This window comes from Martes martes, assembly GCF_963455335.1.
Source record: "Martes martes genome assembly, chromosome: 4".
NCBI classification, from domain to species: domain Eukaryota; kingdom Metazoa; phylum Chordata; class Mammalia; order Carnivora; family Mustelidae; genus Martes; species Martes martes.
The window spans coordinates 46,790,351-46,797,793 of record NC_137891.1 but is presented as its reverse complement, the minus strand read 5'-3'; the positions used below and the strand labels follow the sequence as shown (position 1 = coordinate 46,797,793).

Sequence of the window (7,443 nt, the reverse complement as noted above, 5' to 3'; positions counted from 1 at the left end):
AGACAGACTTCAACAAATGAGTACAGGTAGGTCATTAATGAAGTAATTGCAAATATGAAAATTCTTCAAAAGTAAAATGGGTTTGCAAAGTGCAAGGTGTTGGTAACAAAACCCTTCAAAATATTGCTACAAGTCACTGTATCTCAAAAATATACCAATGACTGTATGCCAAAATCAGCCATCTTCTTCCCAAATTATTAAATAAGCAGCCCTTGCCCTAACTGAGATATGATCTCTGATAATGAAGAGACATTTTCATCCCCCTTTTTGGAAGGTATCAAACAGAGGTATCCAAGGAATTAAATTGGATGGTTTCTCTGGAGCAAATGGAGCAGAGCTGATCATCTTTTCTACTTCTCTGGGAAGTCTCAGTTTTGTTGTACCTTCTACTGCACAACTTCTGGTTTCCTTTGGTCTCCTTGTTTCATTATACCTTTAAAGAACAGAATGACTCACGTCTCAACACTGCTGAATCTGTAAGTCTGAATTTCCCCATGATCATCACCTGTCTCCAACTCAACTACCCAAAACCACCCACATCTCTGTGTGATTGATGAGATTGTGGCTAAGGGTTCAGATTCAAATGGGACGGATTGTCTCCGTCAGTAATAAAATATTTTAGAAAGAGATTCTCAGTGTCAATACACATTCAGTTAGTTATCTTCTACAATGTTAGTATTATTCCATAGTATGATCAATGATATCTAGGGAGAAAAAAAAACCATTCATGTCACTAAGAAATGGAGAAATAGATCATTTTCAGTTCATTTAAAATATTGCCTAAAGCTGGAACTAGATTATATTTAAGAATAATTTTTAAAAGCAGATTAAAATCAAAGTTTTTTTGGCTTATCTAATATACCCTCTGTCCTCTTAGCTATTCAGCTAATCAGAGTTAATGTAGTAATATGGAATTAATGTAGGATTCTGTTTCAAGTCATGAATTGGTTCCAATAGATTGTAATGTAATAACTTAATAGGTTTTATTAGACCAATTTTTAAAAAAGGTCAGAAAACCCATGTAATATTCTGCAGTATAAGCAAAGTCAGCATTTAGATGTGCACTGTGTCACTTATATTGAGAATAAACAGTAGATATTAAATTTAAAAAATGCAATGGTTGAAAATAGTTACATTCTAGATGGGGTGCTTTATCTTATTGACTAGAATTAATATTTAAAGAATGAGGGCTTTTTTTTTTAAGAAATTAAGTAAAACCAATAACCTCACACAGTGCTTATCTTTTTAAACAAAAAGGTCAAATAACAACTAGAAAATTTAATTAAAATTTTTAAATTTAGGGGATCTGAGTGGTTCTGTCAGATAAGCATCTGCCTTTGGCTCAGGTCATGATCCCAAGGTCCTGGGATTGAGCCCCACACTGGGCTCAGTGGGAGCCTGCTTCTCCCTTTCCCTCTCCCTGCCGCTCCCCTCATTGTTCACTCTCTCTCTCTGCGTCAAATAAATAAATAAAATCTTATTTTTTTTAAATTTAGAAATAAAGCATTTATGGGCTGCATTTATGTGGCTCAGTTGGCTAAGTGTTTGACTCTTGATTTCGGCTCAGATCATGATCTCAGGGTTGTGAGATCGAGCCCGTGTTGAACTGCATGCTGGGCACAGAGACTGCTTAAGTTTCTCTCTCTCCCTCTCCCTCTGCCCCCTCCACCTGCTTAAAAAAAGAAACAAAATTTTTATTGTTTTTTTGTTTTTTTTCCCTGAATATTAAACCTGAACAATCACCACATATAATAGTCCTTGTTTTAAAAAAGTTAAATAACTCTTGGCTTATATGCAAAATGAAAGGCAAAGGTTTTCCTCTATTTTAAACAGAAATATATTGTAAGATTAATAATGAGTTCAACAAACACTTATTAATAAATGCCACTGTCTCTTTCAAACACTGGGATGGATGCAGTAGGTGTACTGGGTTGTTTTATAGTACAAATCCTGGGTATGAGGAAGTCATGTAAAATTTTGGTTTTAGAAAGTGACTTAGGAAATTCATTAAAATTCTGTATTTTATTTTATGTCAGTCTATCTGATCAAAACATTAATAGCTGAATTATAAGTAGAGCTCTCCATTTGCTAGGAATGGTTATGAGAAAATGGGGTGAATGTTATTGTAATTTCTCATAATGAAGATGTTATTTGCAGCCCTTTAAAATACAGGCTAAATCCTACAGTAGCAAAGTAAATTTAAAAAGATTACATTTGCACAGGCTTAACTGTCAAAACCTACCATGGTGCTTGAATTTAAAAATTTGGCCAGGACCACAAAGTAGACATTATCACTGACTACCTCACTTTCAGTAACTTTCTCCATTCCTTAACCAATTACTGCTCCTTTTATCCTTTCCAGCACACCAGAGTTGTCCCTCTAATGACTTTATACTGCTTAATTACATTTTTTAAAAAATTTACTAAATTTGGCAAGTCCCATTGTGTAAGTTTAAGGTATACAGCGTGTTATTTTGATACATTTATATATTATATGATTGCCATATATCCAATTACATATCCCAAATACAAATACATACATGCCAATATCTTATTACATAATTATATTGCTATAATTTATCTATATTCATTATACTGCACATTAGCTGTCTATGTCTTATTTACCATGTGTTATAAGTTTGTATCCTTAAATACTGTCACTCTAAATCCTCCATACTCATCCCCTAGTAACCACTATTTTACTTTTGATTTTTACAGGTTTAATTGTTTTAGATTTCACATGTAAATGATATCATACAGTACTTCTCTTTCTTTGGCTAATTTATGTCACTTAGCATAATGTGCTCAGAGTCCATCCATGTTGTTGCAAATGGAAGGATAGATTCCTTTCTCCTGGCTGAATAATATTTCATTGTGCTTTTGTACTACATCTTTTTAAATATGCTTTGAGAAATTCTTTCATAATTGAGTTTTTATTGGTTGTCCTGAAGATCAGTACAGACATTTCAATTTGTACACAACACTTAATGAGTGTACCAAAAATCTAGAAAATCGTATAGTTGTGACTCTTTTCTAAAAATAATTCCAGTGACCTTCTGGCTTAAAATTTGGAGACAAATTTTCCTAAACAGTACATCAAGTATGAATATCTTTAAGTGTTGATATGCTGTTACATTGTTAAGTCTCATTAATTCACAATTTAATATCGGATACACTACATACTCAAATTTTTAGCCTTGCACAGCACATTAACAAAGTTGGAAGAAAAACTAGACTACCACGATGAAGATGTTATAGAGTACACAAAATTCTGACAGATCAAGGAGTGGTTTTCTTTAGGAAATAATTCTACAAAAACAACACGGGAATAGAAGTAATTTAAAATGTTCAAGACATTAAATGCATGGCTGACTCCAAATTGCCGCTTAGTATGCTTTGTATTCTAGGATACAAAAACCACCCCACCTATAGAATGTTAAGCTGACACCCAAGACAATCAAAGCCTCCCATAATCAATATCCCACTATATTCTGGCTGTATCAAAAAATATGCCAGCAAATTATTTCACCTCTTAAAAAAAAGCATTTACACTTAAAAATGGGATGAGGTGGGATTCTCTCTTTCTTAAAAATGCTTCTAGAGCTACTAAAAAATCTTGTATTTACTAAATAGTTGATAAAAATGTTCCTATGAATTCTACAAAAAGGGAGACAGGGACCCCTGCTAATAAACGTTATATGATATTAATCAGACTTGGCTTCTTTCTCTCCTCATTCACCAGAGGCTGGAGTTTCGTCATTTTAGTTTCTCAGTTTTCTGCAGGTAAGTTTTTTGTTTCTTGGTTCGTCACTTCAGCCTGTTTCCCCCTTGCTCCCCCTTTCCCCTTTTGTTTACACTTTTTTTGTCTGAAGATTTATTTTTTACTGCTACCTTTTTTGGCTTCACTTCTACTTTTGTTGCAGCAGATTTGGCCGACAACTTTGCGGATCTCCTCTTGGGCTCCTCCTTCTCTGCCCTCTTAGAAGAGCTGACCTTTCTCTTGGATGTGGTGGTAGTGTGGTGGCAGGTGGGGAGAGCCTTCAAGAAGCTGGGCTGCCTGGAGGATGTCACTCTTCCCACTCCTCCCACCACCCAAGCTACTGCCTGCTCCACATCTTTTTATCTACTCATTCATTGATGGGCATATGGGTTTCCATACCTTGGCTATTATGAATAATACTGCAATAACCTGGGATTGAAGATATCCTATCAGAATCCTGTTTTCATTGCCTTTGGGTGCATATCCAGAAGTGGAACTGCTGGATCATATGGTAAGTTTATTTTTAATTTTTTTCAGGAACCTCCCACAATGAATGGACCAATTTACAGTCTCATCAATATATGTAACGGTTTCCTTTTCACCACATCTTTGTCAACACCTAATTTCGACACCTAATTGGTGTCAACACCAGTATTGTCTCTTCTTGATGAGAACCGTTCTAGCAGGTGTGAGGTGATCTCATTATGGTTTTGATTTGCAATGCATAACATTCCTTGTGAAAAGACTCAAAGAGACTTCTGATTCATGGATTGAGTGGTTGAATTAATCTCTGAATACCTGCGTTTGTTTTGTATTCTTTATGTTTTTAGTATCAGAGAGAGTATCTCTTGTCACTTTTAAGGAGGAATGTAGTTTTAAAAGAAAAAAAGATGAAGAAAAAAGAACCTATGACCTATTCACTGCTGTAGTCAAAACTTGTACATGGGCTGTCTCAGCTAGTCGGAGAAGGCAAAGAAGAAATTGGCCTTTCACATCCGAACTGTTTCCCATTAAGTTTCTGCCTCTTCATCTTCCTTTTGTTTATGCTTCTGAAATTTCTTCTTGGAAGCTATTGATGTGGTGGTAAGAGTAAAAACTTGCTTTAAGCACTCATCATACAAATTAAATTTTAAGTAAAAGCAATTGGTATTGCTGCTGAGTAAGTTCTTCCTGTAGAATGCTCAGACACTCTGCAAAATTGCCTGCTGACCTACTCCATGGGCCAGAGATGCCAGTGGCCTGATAGCCAATAGTATCTATCGGAGGTGACATTTATAATGGAGAACTCTGTGCTGTTGTGCCAAAAGTACACAGCAACTGCAAACAGGCTATCCGGGAGGAAATGATATATATTAAATTATTTGCTGCACTTTCAATTGAAAAATGAACATCATAAAGAAATAAAACACTCCTGAAAACCCAGCTGGAGAAAGATGAAAATTTGAAAGTAGTAAAGTACTTTTATTTTGACAACTGAATATGCAAAAATGCATGATGGTGGCATATGCTCATTGCATTTATAAGATGTAAAGTCCATCCATCCTTTTAAATCTCAGCTTATTGTTTGGATATAATATATGGTATCATCTTCATTTTACAGGTGAGGAAATTGAGATTAGACTGATTTTTCTGAGATAAAACAGCTATTAAAAGATTCACAGGGGCGCCTGGGTGGCTCAGTGGGTTAAAGCCTCTGTCTTCAGCTTGGGTCATGGTCTCAGGGTCCTGTGATCGAGTCCCACATCAGGCTTTTTGCTTGGCGGGGAGCCTGCTTTCCCTTCTCTCTCTGCCTGCCTCTCTGCCTAATTGTGATCTCTGTCTGTCAAATAAATAAATAAAATCTTTAAAAACAAAAAAGATTCACAGGTCTATGACATGCACATATTCAATCCAAAGCAGATTTTTTTCCTTTTTATCATGTTTTACATTATAAAGACCATTGTTTAGTTCTGAAGAATCTTGTTCATGAATATTTGCAGGAGAAGAAAATGAGTAAATGTACAGTGTGATTTCAAGAGTACAAGAAAGTTTCTAATATCCTAAATCATCCATTAAATGGTAATCTATACCTAGAGATTCTATGCAAATAATCTGAGATAGATATAGAATGATATATATCTTGGACTTGACTGTGAAACTTTGAAGCTGAAACGGACTTGATGATTAACCTAGTTCTTTTCTACCCTTTTACTGATGGTGGGTCTAGGCCAAGAGACATGACAACTTGTATAAGCTCATTTGTAATTTTGGTTTCAGTCTTAGAAATAGGATTCTGGTATTTTAATAAAATTTCAAGTTCTTGTCTTTGTTCTACACCATTTTGCTTTCTTTATCACTAATTTATAAAAATTCAATATTATGTACTAATACGTTGGGATTTTGGTGAATTCGTTAATGTTATCTAAGATCTTTTTATTCCTGACCTGGAAATCCATTGACAGTCAGCATAAGAGACATAACGAAGTAAAAAGTTCAGTGATATGTGAATGAGTAAAAACAGGTTGGCTAGAATAATTCTTTGACATAAACTTTACTCAGTATCCGAGCTACATTACGGGAAAAAGGTCACCTGTATTCAAGAGCTACACTTATGCCTGCATTTAAACTTTCAATAATGGGAAAAGAAAACAATCAGAGAGTAGAGCATCATTACATATAATCCATTTCCTTTTAATTTTTACCACAAATATTTTTAAGTTTGATTTTTATTTTTACTTCTCAAAGAGGATTCAGACTATGTTAACCTTTTTTCTTTAATGCTGTCAGCTTACTTTCTGTTGTTGGAAGATGCTTGTTACAGATATGACAATGAAAAATATAGTCATCCAACATTAACTCTTCAGAAATTATGTGTAGGACCGAGAAGAGGTGTCCTGTGAATATAGCAAGGTAATCATGAATTACTGATTCTCTTCCAACTTCTCTCCACCAAAGAGTGCCTGTTCAAATTTGCGTTTGAAGCCCACATATTCATCTGAAAACTTTAGGATTTTTAGGAGAAAAAATACCATTCCCGTATTTTTGGATATGGGCCAACAAAAATGTGTGAAGAAAAAGGATGGGCGTGTCTGCTCATTCAGGTGTAGTTTCTTCCCACTACAACCAGAGATTTCTGTTAGGCCTATGGGGGCATTGCCTTGGAAGGAATTGCTTCTGATGCATGTGGCTGGGAAGAACTAGCTCAGATCCAAATGATTAAAATCTACCGTGTCACCCAGAATGTTATGACTTGGCTGTGTCAAGAAGACCTGACTTTTAATGATGTTATAGAATCATGGATGGCTAATAATGAATTAGAGTGTATTTCAGGAAAGTCAATAAACTGAAGGGGGAAGATCAAGATGAATAATTAGAATTATGGCTTCTAGCAGTAAAACCAATAAAAGGGTAAAAAATCATTTAAATAATGAGAATTTCAAAGGAATCAGAGAAAACTTTCTCAATTAAAAGGTATGATTTCTAAATTTGAAAAATTTGAAAAATTCTAATTCCATTGATTTGGCAGGATAGGTATGGAGGGCTTGAAAACACGCCCACACCACTACCTAGAAATACTCCAGACAATATTAAATGCATAACCAAACTTTAAAAAAAAATAAAAGCAAGATATTAAATCTGTGCATTCTCATATTTTATGACCTATCAAGTCCCATTTTAGGTACCTATTAACTCAGGATTGGCAA

General features: G+C 34.9%; 1 pseudogene across 1 annotated transcript; it reads right to left on the bottom strand.

Moving 5' to 3' along the window:
- Positions 1–3,704: 3,704 nt before the first annotated feature.
- Positions 3,705–6,771, bottom strand: LOC308341587 (non-histone chromosomal protein HMG-14-like; annotated as a pseudogene). Its single transcript has 2 exons — positions 6,665–6,771; positions 3,705–4,057 (listed from the first exon to the last, which is right to left on the bottom strand). The product of its transcript is annotated as a non-histone chromosomal protein HMG-14-like (transcript).
- Between the last annotated feature and the right edge of the window lie 672 nt (positions 6,772–7,443).